The sequence below is a fragment of the Arvicanthis niloticus genome, chromosome 10 (genome assembly GCF_011762505.2).
Source record: "Arvicanthis niloticus isolate mArvNil1 chromosome 10, mArvNil1.pat.X, whole genome shotgun sequence".
In the NCBI taxonomy this organism is placed as follows: Eukaryota; Metazoa; Chordata; class Mammalia; order Rodentia; family Muridae; genus Arvicanthis; species Arvicanthis niloticus.
In genome coordinates, this window is record NC_047667.1 from 39,611,992 (window position 1) to 39,627,334 (window position 15,343).

Sequence of the window (15,343 nt, forward strand, 5' to 3'; positions counted from 1 at the left end):
CATGGGATGGAAGCAAAGCCGTCATTTGTTAAGTGAAGTCACTGGTGGCTACTGTTTCATGCTCTAACCCATCCTGAGATGGCTTGGGAGACTGCTGGGCCCAGGCTCTCACACTGCCCCTCTGAACTGTCAACACAAGCTACTGCAAACTGCTGCTAGTCTCCGAAAACCAAGTGAAGCCACTTGGAGTGAACATTCAGAGCCTCTTACATCCAACTGATTAAATGTTGAGAATAATCAGAAAATATGTGGACCTGCTCTCCAAAAATTCATATATAGTATTTTCTTATCCAGGAGGGTTCTACAGAAATATTTGTCAGATGAAACCAAGTCATAACTTCAAGAGTAGGAAGCAAACACACAGAATGATTGTGAGCCATGGCCAGCAGATAAGGGGGTTACCAGGTGAGATCCGTTCAACACTCCCAAGGTTCCCCTGCCCACATGGGCTCTAGTACCAATGAGTGGAGACTTTACTAAGCTCTTTGCTTACTCTTCAATTTTGTTTTAAGCGTGCCTTAAACCTGGACATGCATGTATTCATTCTCTGAAATTAAACTATTTATACAGTGCCATAAATACCACTTTCAGAGTTATCTACACACAGCTCAAGAGGGTGAGAGGGTGATGTGACTGATGCTTAAGTCATTTCCTCCCTCCCTCCTGGGCTGCCTTTCCTCCCAAAGGTGCTTTGGCAGACTTTAATATGTCTCTGCGCATCACTGGGGAGAGAAGCAGCATAGTAGTCTGAAAAGTGAGGCAGACATTGAGAGACAGGCTCGTACCCAAATGGCCCACGCCAACACCTGCTACCACAGGAAGCCTTTGCTTAACTACTAAGGTGATAATTCTTCTCCAACTTCAGAGGACAGCTTAACGGTAGTCATAACTAAACAGCATCCTCGTTGTTGTGGAACCAGGACAAGGACTAAGAGACACAGCAAACACAGCACAGCACATGGACCATTTAGAATGGCCACGGCACCCTCCCTTGTTGTGCTCTCAGTTTGCTTCATACATAGATCATTCTTTCTAGCAGACAGTAAAAACTCCTTGAGAAATGCACACCCCAGTTTCTTTTTATTTCCTCTAATGTATATTTTTGAGGGGAAAGAAACAGTGTGTGTACATACAATGAGTGTCTGAAAGCTCTATCAGAAGCTGTTGAGCCCCACGCCCCTGAGAAGACTACATAAACAATACAAACGACATGCTCTGTGTGCCTTGTGACAAGTATTCTTCAGTTCGCATTGCCAGCATCCGTCTGGAGTCTGAGAGCTGCAATTGTTTCTGAGTTTCTTGAGGGCACGGGTCCAGCACTGTGTCCACACACTGTCTAAGCACATGCTGTCCACTGTATTTTACCTCTTCATCCCAAATTTACATGCCGAGACCCCAGTGCGACTGTATTTAGAAATGAGTAGAGCTCTGGGAAGGTATTAGTGGGATGTGAGGTTGTGACAGCCTCAATAACAAGGCTGTGCCATTGTAAGAAGAGGGAGAGAGTCCAGGTTATTTCTCTCTGTAGAAAGCAGGCCATGAGAGACAGAGCTGGAAGGAAGGAAAAGAACCTTGAGCCAAATCAGCTGATCAGGGTCCTTGTTCAGAAACCTCTAGGTTCTACAAGTATGAGAAAATAAATTTCTACTTCTAAGCTACCTGACCTCCAGCAATGGGGACTAAGACATTAGCTAATATCTGATACATTAATAAATAGATGAATTTTAACAACATATTGTCTCTGCTCAGTAGCCCTAAACAAATGTCAGTCTTTTAGGTTCTGATTTCATTAATTTGAGGGAAAGTTTTTCCAGAATCATCAAATAATCCAGTTGGACATTATAATAACCCCACTGACATGATCTTTCTACCTTTTGCCATTTGTGAGCACATACAGTTCTCATTCAAAGGCCATTAAGAGGATTACACTGCAGAAGAGGCCAGTGGTAAGGAACAGCAGTTATTGGCCAGAAAGAAGAGGAAGCATATGATTAGATGGCACATTATTCTGTAAAGGCTCAAGGTAAAATATAGTTGCCAGACAACCCTCTCCTGACAGGAGCTCTCTGTCTTGGCAAGAAGCAGCGCACAGCAGTCGGAGAGTGCCTTCCTGCTGCGGCAGCAATGGAAAAAGTGACCTCACAGAAGAACTCAGCACAGAAATGCTCTCTGAACAAGAGATGGAAGCTCAAGCAAAGCTTTAAGTTGTTTGGTTACAGGCTTATAAAACTGCAAAGATGTTTCAGTGAACGCATACAGATTACATGAACGAGATGTTTCAGCCAACAGATACAGATTACATGAGATTACTCATCTGCTGGAATCTGTGAATTCGCAAATGTCTCTGTGCCCCTGCTCTCTACAGCAGCTCTATGGTATGGAGAGAATCTTCTAAAGAGGTCCAGGCAGGAGAACAAAAGAAATCAGTCAGGGTCTACTGGACCTGGGTGACTTCATGCTGCCCTGAGCCTCCCCAGCAGAGGGCACACCAAGCAGGAACTCCAGGGAAGAACAGCCAGAGAGAAATCCCACAAAACCTTTTCCCCTCCTTCTAACTGGAGGAAAAGGAAGCAAGCTTAAATGGAATAGAGCAGCAATTCATGTCTTTTACTGTAGGTATTTGGCCAATACAGAGCAGCTTTGGAGCTGAGGCCTTGTGTGCTAGGTCCCGAATCCTGAATCTCACTGAATAAATCAAGCTTTTGCAAGCACAAATGAAATGCATATGGATTGGAGGGGAAAAGTCTCTCCCACTCACCCCTTCCCCCAACAGGCTTTCTTTTAAATATAGATTTACATTTTGAGCAAAGCCTGACTCAACTCACATATTTAATGCGGGTAGAGTGTAATTTTAAAGGCCTGTCAGAAAGAGGGGGTGTGGGCACATAAGACTTATTTGTATTTTTTATTTATACCACTTCCCACAGATTGAAACAATTCAAGAACTCTTCTCAAGAAAAACCACAAGCTAATTTTAGCCTGCAGTCTGGAGATGCGCTTAGCCTACAGCACCCTCTGGTGTCCATGTGGACTGTTAAAATTTGTCTCCAGGCAAAAAGCAAGCCACTGTCTGAGACCCAAGACTATATACAGCAGGCTTTGTTGGTCAGATAGTCAGAGTCTGCAAAGTACCAGTTACTGTGGGAATTGGGACAGAGGTGTGTTTTTAAAAGACATGGTTTCCTGTTCTGTTCTTAAGGACTCTTGCTCTAACGGGAAAATCTAATGTAAACTCAATTACAAAGTTACTTAATCAAACAGGCCAAATGAGACACTTCCCTTCCCTCTCTTCAGATTGTGTAAGGTCATTGTTTGCATTAGCAGGTATCTAGCTGGCTCTGGCAGAACAGCTTTAAGCCACAGAGAACATTCTGGAATCGAGTCAGCAACCCACACTGTACAGTGAAACTGCATGCCAGCCTTAGACTTGAAAGGCCATTTTGGTCTTGTTACCTAGCTCTGACTCAGTGATCTGATGTTTAAGCTTCACATTTGTCCGAAATGTAGATTGCTTTCTCCAGCACCGCAATACATCAGGAATTAAGGTGAGAATTCATCCCTTAGGATTCTTGGATCTGGAACTGCCATACTGGAGTGACAGAAACACCTTCAAGCCTTCTGGGGCAGCAAAGGGAATCTGAAGTTGTGAAAGTCTTTGATCTAGAAAAAGTGGGTCTCGGGAATGGTCAAGGGGGCGCAGGCCAACTACAGACCAAGAAAAGCCTGTCACACTCGGCATACTACTCCTGACTTTTGTCCGTTTTTTGTTTTTGTTTTTTCCCATTCCTGTCACTGCTGCTTCCTAATGAGCCACGAGATCTGGTGTAGGTGGGAACCGTGACTCGATTCTGAGGAACAAGGCAAAAGAGACGGGAGACCAGTGATGTCACATGAGATGGTTTAAGTCCAATGTGCTGACTTTCTTGTTGGCTTTGAGAAAGTGACCAGTTGTGCTGGGATAGCCCATGGCAAGGCACAAAATGTGGCCTCCACCACACCCTCAGAGGTAGAGAGCATCACAAAGCATAGGAAGCCAAGAGAGGAAGCGCATCTCAGTGGCACCTCAGCTGAGACGCAGCCCACAAGCCCATGCCTGCTGCGCTGCCCAAAGCCCCGTAAGATCATAATGTGCTGTTATACACTGCTAGCTTCAGTATGCAGTGACGGATGATTACTACAGATTTCAAGATATTTTTTATTTAAACCGTTTTATTATAAAAGTAATACAAATAACAAATGAAATGTGGAGAAGGTCAAGGCATCCACTTGCTGCCCTGCCATCCTATTGGGACCACGAAATCTGATTGTCTACTTTCATAGCCTGATATGTCATTAACATCCATGACCACATACGTTAATGCTCTATGTCCAGTTTCTTGCTGTAGTGTTTTCTCCATACCATTCACGGATACCTGTCTATCGACTACACATGTGGGATGGCAGAGGCACAGCCAGGCTCCACCACACTGAACGTATCCTTGATGTAAACCTGCATGTAACTGTCTGTCTCTGATAAGAAAGTTCTAGGCTAACTATATTTGCAAGCAATATAGTGCTTCCATCCGAGAAGGTTTTATTCTGAAAGGAAGTTTATGGGTTGGGACTAGCTAAGTCAGCCCTGACTACTTGGAGACGAAAGATGAAGCATGCTGAAGAGCCTCACAGCCAATCCTTCAGGGAGGAAATCAGTACCAGGAAGGGCAGACGTCATCTTCTAAGAGAAATATTCTGCAACACAGAGGAAGAAGTCAGAACACACCTAATAGAGAGCATATGCAAAACTAAACTTAGAAAGGTATTTACTGTAACCATCCCAATTCGGTGGACAAATGTAGAGCCAGCAGACGTCAGACACGTACTAAAACGTTGCGGACACAACGTTAACACAGAGTTTTCTAAGTATTTGATTACAACCAGTAGTGGCCTTTGCATTTCATTGCAGTTACTTGGATGCAGGACTGCAGAAAATGCTCTGAAAAAATAGGATATTCTCCACAGAACAGAAAAAGTAAATTATTTCTTCAAAATATAGCTAGGAAAATACAGCCTTTTCTTATTCTGAGGAATAAAAACCAAGCCTTTTTAGCCTTGAATTTGTCATATGGCAAAGAAGTGAAAGCCGAGTTGCCTGATCCACACTCAGGGTCAGGCCACGCCTCTCTCTCCCACTACTGTTTCCATCAATCACTTCAAAACTGACCTGAGGGTCTGGCAGCATAAACCCATCGGTAAGTTTATAATAGACTATCGTGGAATCCGACTCCACTATGGCCAAAGTAAAGGACATCGGCAGTTCCGGATCGCCTTGCAACTTTCTAGACGCCTTCAGGATTTCCCTTATCCTGAAAATGAAGACAAAGAATGTTTAAGACTCACAGTTACCCAATTAACAAACAGTATAAGATCAAACAATATAAATTCTTGAGGGAAAGGGAGGATATCCAAAAATGCTAAGGCCATGTCTACGGGCTCAAGTGTACCGCCTAAGAAGGCCTACACACTCACTGCTTATTCACTCTCTCTGGGTCAGCTGATTCTGGAACCTCCAAAATACAACTACAACCTAAGAGTGTTTTATGCATCTAATTAGCTAAGGACCACAGATGTTAATTTTCCTGCCTTCCGATTTGGTCCCTCATTGGAACAAAGTGGCACATGGATCTATGATTTTCAACAGATTGTAGGGCTGTTGTGATGGAAGACACCTATCCTCCCAGCCTGGGACGCAGAGGCAGGAGAGTCATAGAAAACTAGAGAGGAGAAGGACCACAGAGCTCCTGGCTAGCCAGGGCTTACACAGTGAGACCCTGTCTCAAAATATCTGGAAAATAAGCAACAGACTGTAATAAATATGTCCCCTTGGTTTTCCATGGGGTCTGTAACTACTGCCTTTGAGTATGTAACTCCCCACTGGTTACCCACTAGCCCACCTGTTCTCCTACTCTTGTGAGGTTTGGTTTTGTTTTTTTGTTTTGTGTTATTTTCCCAAGTTAACTGGGGGAAGCCACATTAGAGTCTTACATTAACATTCTCAAGTGTCTGATAATGTTTTAATCACATTATCTTGGCATCATTTCCTTGCTCAAAAACTGATTCCATTTTCCCCTTATACTTTTTGTTTAAACTGTCAAATACTACTTATTAAAAATTATTTTTGGATGCAAGTGTTTTGCCTGCACATGTCTACTTATCACATGGGTGCAGTGCCTGCAGAAAAGGGTGCTGGATCCTCGGAACTGCAGTCACCAGCAGCTGCCATGCGGGTGACAGGCACGAAACCAGAGGCCTCTGCAACAGCAACAGTGCTCTGAGCCACTCATGCGGCTTCTTCCCAGTATACAACACACATAATTTCTCTAAGTATCCTTAACTGGCAGACTATGGTGAGAACAGGACAGAAACAAAAAGAAAAGGAGAAAGAGAAAGGAAAAAAAAAAGAAACACCTTCTTAAGACAACTTTATTCAATTTCTCTTTTTTAAACATGTTATATTAAATGTTTAAATTAAAGGTGAGTGTGTGTGCATGTACACACCTGTATGTGTTTGTGTGTACATGCTTCTCTCTGTGTGTGCACATGTATTATTTTGCCTGTGTGTGTATGTGTTCATGTGCATGCTTCTGTGTGTGTGCACGGGTGTACGTGTCTCCTAAGGCGAGGTGGTGACCTGGGTGAGGTGTGTGCATCTCACACTGCCAGTGAGGACGGAAATGTTCACTGCACTGACTGCTGTTCTTTCATTCTCAGGTCATACTTGTTTTCGGAATCCTCAACAGCAAAACAGTCTTAGGTTAGAGAATTAATTTAACAGCTGTAAAGGAAGTTTTGTTCTCAGAGCTGAGGGAAATTACTGCCAGATTAAATGGAAGTTCCCATCTCTGAGCTTGTTTATCCCACTTGGTGCTGTGTGTGGGAAAACTACCAGTGTGTCTTCACAGGAATAGAGGCTAGAACGGTACCTAGCTACTGCCTGACCACACCTGGACAGTCTTACAAAATTTCCTCTTCAAAATCATGTCTAGTCTACTTTGAACATGTGTTTAATATAGAGCCATCATCTTCCTAGTCAAGACTTTATTCTTTGTTCCCTTTACAGTATACTATATAATCTCTTTAAAATACTTAAGCCAGCTGGGTGGTGGTGGCGCACGCCTTTAATCCCAGCACTTGGGAGGCAGAGGCAGGTGGAATTCTGAGTTCGAGGCCAGCCTGGTCTACAGAGTAGTTCCAGAACAGCCAGGACTACACAGAGAAACCCTGTCTCAAAAAAACAAACAAACAAACAAACAAAAAAATACTTAAGCCAACAGGTCATTGCTACCTTAATTATTAAAAAATATGGATAACATCAGACGCTCTGAAGTTCTACTTTAAAAACTGAAAGATAACATTTAATTTTCAATAACTGTGAAACCTTACTTAGAAACCAGAGAACTCTACATCTGAACAAGAGGGACTTCTTTTCTACTTCATGAAATCTCAGGGAGGAAACCTCAACTAAAGACAGGGGCGTGATCTGCTGCTGGCAGACTTCTTCTTTTGATAATTCTTCATAGGTGACCTCTGTGTGATAAACAACGGGGGTGATTTTTAATAACTTAATATAACCAAAGACAAACTCAACACCATTTGGGTAATGTCTCAAAGCTGGATTATTTAAGCCTTTCTCATAAATCTTAAATTTGATTTTTCTCTAATGACCCTAAAGCAGAGACTGTGGAATCTTTAGAGATTTGCAGTGAGGACAAGAAACTGAGGAAGTATTACTCTTAACTAAAAACACTGAAATAAAATGCACCATGGATTAAAAATCATATGAACTTTGATTCACAGATCCTTCTGTTCTCAACAGCCAAGTAAGGACCGACTGTGGTTCTACCTATGAAAGGCACTGACTTCTTCCTCAGCCTCAGCGTGCTGGAATGGAAGGGCATCCTTGACAAAATTCCTGACAGTGAGCTCTGCAAAAGCTCAGAACTCACTGTGTTCTTCCATGGGCTCAGGCCTGAAGAAAAATGCCAGGAGAACAGGCCACCTCTTTGGGAATCCAGCCAAAACTTCCCAGTTTAAAAAACAAAAAACAAAAAACAAAAAACAAAAACCAAGGCAGCTGAACTCTCAGTGGGGATTTGCTGAAGAATCAAGTGCCTGTGTGGTTATTCACCTCACTGGGAAGTCATTTTACTAAAATTAAAAAAAAAAAAAAAATGTGAGCTTACATTTTTTTTCCTTAGGGTTAACAAAAAAAAGTGTCAATTCAAGGACATGGCCAGAGCTGGGGTATCACCAGCAAGCAGCAGACCCCAGCAGAGGCTGCATGAGGCCATGTGTCCTGATTATGAAGGAGGCCAAAAAATATGAGTCATTTTATCAATTACCAAACTTCAAGCCTCAAATAAGTGGCTACTAAATCAACTTATAATAAAAGCCATGCTGTCAGAAAGGAATATTTTTAAAGTACAAAGTTATAATTCAAGAAAAATGTAGCATTTATGTACTAAATCTCAGGCAGATGCAAAAGCACATGTCTATCTCTAACTCCAGCACTCAAGAGAGTAAGGCAGGAGGATCACCAACCAGACAGCCTGGGCTACAAAGTGAATACCAGGGTAGCCTGGGCTATAGAGTAAGACCCTATATTGAGAAAAAACAATTAAATCAAAATACTAATGAGTAGAAATGATATAAAGAAACTTGGTTCTTCTAACCTTTTATTCTGTGAACCACCACATGGGGACAGAGGGTACAAGGGCAGGGTGCATACAGGCGAGAAAGAATGCAATGGAGGTGGCCAGCAGAAGGCACAGCAGATTGCCTCATCAGACTGGTGACCTTTGTCAGGTGTGCAGTTACAGCAGAAAAATGGGAAACAGTGAGATTCTGCAAATGAATGGCAATGTCCACACATATGCCCCTCCACCATTCTCTCTGTAAACTCTTGAAAGGACAATATGGTCAACATTCTTTAGTGTATTACCTAGTATCTCTCTGCCTCAGAAGCTTGACCACGCAACACATACCGAGTTCTGTGTACCATGCACCAGGGTAGGCACTGGGTGTAAACTATTGAATGAAGTGAAGTCTCCCCTTCTGTGGAACTAATACCAAACACACATTGCCTATCAGTTAACGTGCCAAGAAGTAAGGTAACCTCAGTCAGTGCAGAAGGGGAGATGGCAGCTCGAGCCTCAGTGAGGAAGCTGTGGCAAAGATAGAAAGAAACTGAGATTCTGGGCATAGGTTACAGTAGGAGAGGGTTTGATTACTTGTCATCAAATACGAGGAATAGCAAAAACAATATGTGTTTTCTCTACCCATAGATAGTCTCTCATAACCTCTCTCTCTCTCTGTCTCTCTCTCTGTCTCTCTCTCTGTCTCTCTCTCTGTCTCTCCCTCTGTCTCTCTCTCTCTCTCATGTGTGTGTGTGTGTGTGTGTGTGTGTGTGTGTCTGCTTCAGAATGAACAAAGTTGGAGAAATCACAAAAGGAGCAGATATAGAACAAATCGGTTCTTTTTTGACATGCTCACTGGTCACCATTTAGATCATGGTAGACACGTCAAGGAAAGAGTTACATGTCTGAGTTTGAAGTTCATAGTGCCAGTTAAAGTGGAAATATGGAGATACAAATTGTGGAGGCATCTGTGTACCAATGACATTTAACCATGGACAGAGAGTGACCCTGAAGATAAAGACTAAGTCCCAGAGCATGACAACACCTAGAGGCCAGGAACTAGAAAAGGTTCAGCAGAAGTAAAGAAGAGAAAGCGAAGGAGTGGCCGCACATCCGGGGACACTCTTGCACTAACTGCCTCCATCTCTCACAGGCTCAGCCAGTTCAGCAGGGATCCCTTATGGAAAACAAATGAGCACCACCATTGCTGACTCACTTTCTCTTTCAGGACCTACTGCTATTTCCTAAAGACCTCACAGTGACAAAACTCCTGCTCTACTTTCTCTTACCTCTGACTTCCTTACTCTCAAATCCCACTCTCCTCATCCTTACCAGGCTGCTTCTCCTGGAGTACTGCTGCCCAGGAGGATGGCTCTTAAACATTCTTTCCGGTCCTCCTCTCCGCTCTGCCCCACTCCTCCACTTGTTTGTGTCTCCCAGAACACATCGCTCCCTTGCCCCACCCACATGTACACATGAACTTGAACACAAAATACAAGCTCTCACCCAATGTAGGTAGCTGCTGCCTCTGCCATTACTACATACCCATTCACAAGCCAACAGTCATGGCTGCCAGGCTTGCTCAGGCTCAACATTTGTTTCCACCATGACTACTGCTGCTCCTCCTTGTCCATCTCAAGGTCTGTATTTCTTTCAAGTGGCTTGTCTTCCAGGGAACACTCCCAGATTCCCCATTCCTACCTATACCATTAGATTTATGTCTCATCCCTCTGCAGTCTTCTGAAGTACTGTAGATACATCCCTCCACACATTAAATCACTTGAGTATAATCTGTTTCTCTAAACCCTAGACTCTGAGCATCAGGTAGGAAAGGTCGGTGGCACTCTGTACCCTTCACCCCAGGCCTCCAATATAAAGGAGAAAAATCATGAGCAATCTGAAATTTACCTTCTTATCCTCTACCCAAACCAAAATATCCTCCTATTTTGCCTTTCAATAGTCTATAATTATATTCATATTAATTTATATTCATTGTATTTAATGGTTATAAAATGATTATTTATATCTTAGCATTGTTATCATTTTAATGTAAGAACAGTAAACATGACTTTAATTTTCTCTATTCAGCTTAAAATATCATCTTCTCCCTGCAAATCTATTAATTCAACTGGTATACAAATAAATAATTTATCCATTTATATTGTGTGGAAAACTGCTGTGATATCTTGCAGAGACAATACTAATAGCTGATAAAGTACTTGTGTAAGTAATCGTGTCACTTAAAGGAAAATTACTATTGATGGTCTTCAAAGAAAGAAGGAAGTACATTCTTTTGAGAGGGCTGAGGCAAACAGGACATGATATGCCTAAATAATCTAGATTAGGAAAACCAAGAATTCTAACTTTGGCTCCAACACTCCTTCATTGTACAGGAATCTTGCCAAAGGAGTATCCTTACCCTCGATGACCTACAGTAAGGTCTTGGGCTTTCCGCTTTCTAGAGGTGAACTGGAAGACATTTGGAATGCCGAAGCTGCTTCCTGATCTGCAGAGTGACACTTGCACCAGAAGTCATGCCATGAAGGAAGACATTTGAGTGACTTACAGAATGCTCTAATATGTGGCTGGGAGGCTTCGTCCCACTGGCACTGCCCTCTAGCACTGAGAAAGCTTTACAGTTTAGTCAGGTGTGACAGATCAGCAATGTACAGATAGTATTAAGGACAAACAACCTTACCATCTTTAAAACAAAGGAGATTTAACATGATGTGAAAACAGCACTCCATAACTCTATGGATTTTATAATCGTATAAGAAATCAATCCTACTCAGCTCATTTCACTCATACAGAACTACAGAAAGGCTTGGATACCCAGCTATGGTGCTAGTTTTAGCCCCCTAATATCTTACTGAAAGCACTAAACCAGTGGTCTTCAACCTTCCCAATGCTGTGATCCTTTAACACAGTTCCTCATGGCGTGGTGACCCCAACCATGAAATCATTGTCATTGATACTAAATAACTGTAATTCTGCTGTTATGAATCGTAATATAAATATGATATGCAGGATACTGATATGTGTGTGGCTCCTGTGAAAGGGTCATTTGACCTCCAAGGGGCTGTGACCCACAGGTTGAGAACTACTACACTGACACTGAAATTGAGACAGGATGTAAGATCTATCAAGAAGAAACAAAACACTGGTAGTCAAAAAACAGAAAACACACTTTCCCTCTTATTTCATTCTAAGTCTTGCTGTAAGGTACTTGAAATACTTCCCCTTTGCATCTACCTGTACTTAACCCTATTCCAAACGCCTAAACACTATAATGCTGACTCAGGTGTGACTCTCAATGGCAGAGTAGCTTTTCTTTGAAGGAATGTTTATTCTATCAGCTGTCAATATATGTGATCATGGTAAAACACTTAGTTTTAATTTTCACCCAAAGAGATGCTACCTAAACATAATTTTAACTTCATTTTCAAAATCTGCATTGAAAAAAATGGAACATGCCTCAAACTGATGCAGACTTCCTTGTTGTCTCACTTTGTTCTAAGTGTGTTTGGGGGGTGCATAGTTGCACACATGAAGGGGCCAGAAGAGAATGCTGAATGTCTTCTTCAATTGTTCTCTCTGCCTCATTCCTTTAAAATAGACTCCCTCATAGAACTTCATTGTTTTTTGTTAGGCTGGCTGGCCAGCAAGCTCTCAAGATCTGTCGGTCTCTGCCCGCAACATTAGGGTTACAGGCACACAGCTGGCTTTTGACATAGATGCTGGGGATTTGAACTCAGGTCCTTAGGCTTGCATAGCAAGCACTTTTACCCACTGAGCTCCACCCCCAGTCTTCATCTTTAAATCCATCAGCTCTATGACCTCCGTGGAAATCTATGACTGTGACTTCATACACTGCTTTATCTGGGAAAAGCACTCACATCCATAGGCATTTACTGAAGTGTTATACGGACTCCTTAGATCCCTGAGATTCATTTAAGCAGAACACAAGCTGAGGACATACCATGCTCATTTATTATTTCATAATGCAGACTAAAAATTATCTAGAAAATATTGTAAATAGAAAAAGAAACAATAGCAAATAGACAACTCATGTCCATCAGCATAATATCTCCACTAATTAGAAACAGACATTTTGCAAATCTTATTCTCCCAAAGGAAGAGTAATTAAAGTTAAACTAGTATTTTCAGAAGGATATACACACACACACACACACACACACACGTAGATTGCTGTCTGTAAGCAGGTGAAGGCAGGTGTAAGATAAGGCTAGCGCCTATGGGCAGTGGAAAAAGAAGATGGGCTGAGAATTAGAGACAGAGAGAAGAGGGGGAGATGGAGAGGAGGAGACAAGATGGAACCTACAGGAGTGGAAGAGGAGCCAGAACCACACAGTCCTAGAAGCCATAAGTATTGGGGATTTCTTAGATGATTTAATAATAAGTAGGGTGCATCTACGTGTATAACTTTTGTTTATATCAATTGTTTTGAGTTCATTGTGCAGGAGTTTTGTGGGTTGAGAATTTACTAATATAAATCTGGCTAATAAACTACAAATTATTGTAATTTTGATTTTACAGGGTTACAGGGATTTGTGACCACTAACCACAGGGGGTGGATGGCTGGGAATGTGATTAAGATCCGCTCCATGGAGACCCTAGCAGCGGGGAAACTGCAATACTAGAAATTAGCCAACGCTAGAGTGGGTGCCTTGTTTTTTATATATTTCACACAACACACACACACACACACACGACCTTCTGAGACTGAAAACTGTGACACACTACATTAACCATACTTGAATGGCTGTGGGTCTATATTAGTAATAGAATGAAATCTGCCTATCTAGTGCCAGAAACTATGAAAACAAAGCCACCAGGACCACAGCATGAGAAAGCAAGTACGAAAAGCACACCAAAAAGTCCAGAAATTCTGAGAAATGTACCAGAGATATACAGTGACACTAAGAGCTGATACTAAGAACTGCTCAGAACTCTTAACTTTTAAGGAATCAAAAATATACACTCTATAGCATAAAAAAATGAGTCACGAGGGCTGGAGAGATGGCTCAGCAGTTAAAAGCCCTGACTGCTCTTCCAAAGGTCCTGAGTTCAATTCCCAGCAACCACATGGTGGCTCACAACGATCTGTAACAAGATCCTATGCCCTCTTCTGGTGTGTCTGAAGACAGCTACAATGTACTCTATTTGCCACTCAATAATCAAACAGCAAGATAGCTAATGGTTTGAACTGATACAGTAGGACTGTTTGTCTACACTAACGGCACATTCTGTAACTGCACTGTAGTTAACACAAGCTACAGGTAATACGTGGCAGCTGCCCAGTTGATAGACGCCAAAACTCTGACTGTACATAAGGAGTTATTATGGTAAACACATATGAAACGGAACTCCAGCAGCCTGTTTATGTCTTTGGCTCTCAGGTTTAGTATGCTTCCCATTTCCCTATAAATGTTAAATGTTAAATGATAAAAATGTTATTTATGGTGTTGTCAGAAATACAAAGCATTAGCCGGGCAGTAGTGGCATACACATTTAATCCCAGCACTTAGGATGCAGAGGCAGGCGGATTTCTGAGTTTGAGGCCAGCCTGGTCTATAGAGTGAGATCCAGGACAGTCAGGGCTACACAGAGAAACCCTGTCTCGAAGGAAAAAAAGAAGAAGAGGAGAAATACAAGGCATTAAGAGTAAGAGTCATAGGAACTAGCCAGTGCAGCTTTGATTGGCACCTGGAAACAGTGTGCTCTGTGGCGTGTGACACGTCATTTGTTTCTAATAACATGGGCCAGACAGGATATTCTTATAAAGTGAAATCAGTGTTCTTGTTAATACATCAGTTGCATCCACTCACATCCCAACAGAGTTTCTGAGCTGTGCTGATAGAGCAATTGTCATAAAGTAAGAACAATGGTCACCTTCCGGTCTGGGCCTGAGCACTGAGCAGATCCCAGACAGCAGCTCTGCCCCCAATCTCACAGAACCCAGAGGAAGCGGGGATCCCAGGAGCTCTAACCCAGGCAGTATCTTAGGTAAGGAGACAGCAACGCCCGCCCCAAACAGGGAGTAACTGGGACCAACTAGGACCCAGGAAGTCATTCCTGGCCCGGAGAACTGATTCCTTCCAGTCTGGGCCTGACCACTGAGCAGATTTTGGGCCCCAGCTCTAACCCCAGTAGTAACACCCACCCCACATAGCTCTGATACAACCAAGATAATAGGAAAGACAGGTTCCAGTCAGGGACAGGGCAGGTAGCACTAAGGAGATCCACATGGCAAAAGGCAAACGCAAGAACATAACCATCAGCAACCCAGGGTACTTGGCATCATTAGAACCTAGTTCTCCCATGCAAGAAAGTCCTGAATTCCCCATATTACGAGGAAAGCAAGATTCAGATTTTAAATCACTTCTAATGATGATGATAGAGGACTTTAAGAAGGACATAAATAACACTCTCAAAGAATTTGAGGAGAACACAGGTAAACAGGTAGAAGCCCTTAAAGAGGAAACACAAAAATCCCTTAAAGAATTATAAGAAAATACAACCAAACAGGAGAAGGAATTGAACAAAACCATACAGGACATAAAAATGGAAGTAGAAACAATCAAGAAATCACAAAGGGAGACTACCCTGGAGATAGAAAACCTAGGAAAGAAATCAGGAGTCATAGAACA

General features: G+C 42.4%; 1 long non-coding RNA gene across 1 annotated transcript; it reads right to left on the reverse strand.

Annotated features, from left to right (window-relative positions):
• Nucleotides 1-4,181: 4,181 nt before the first annotated feature.
• Nucleotides 4,182-5,345, reverse strand: LOC117716276 (uncharacterized). The gene is made up of 2 exons (XR_004607739.2): nucleotides 5,201-5,345; nucleotides 4,182-4,728 (listed from the first exon to the last, which is right to left on the reverse strand). It is a non-coding gene; the product is annotated as an uncharacterized LOC117716276 (long non-coding RNA).
• Between the last annotated feature and the right edge of the window lie 9,998 nt (nucleotides 5,346-15,343).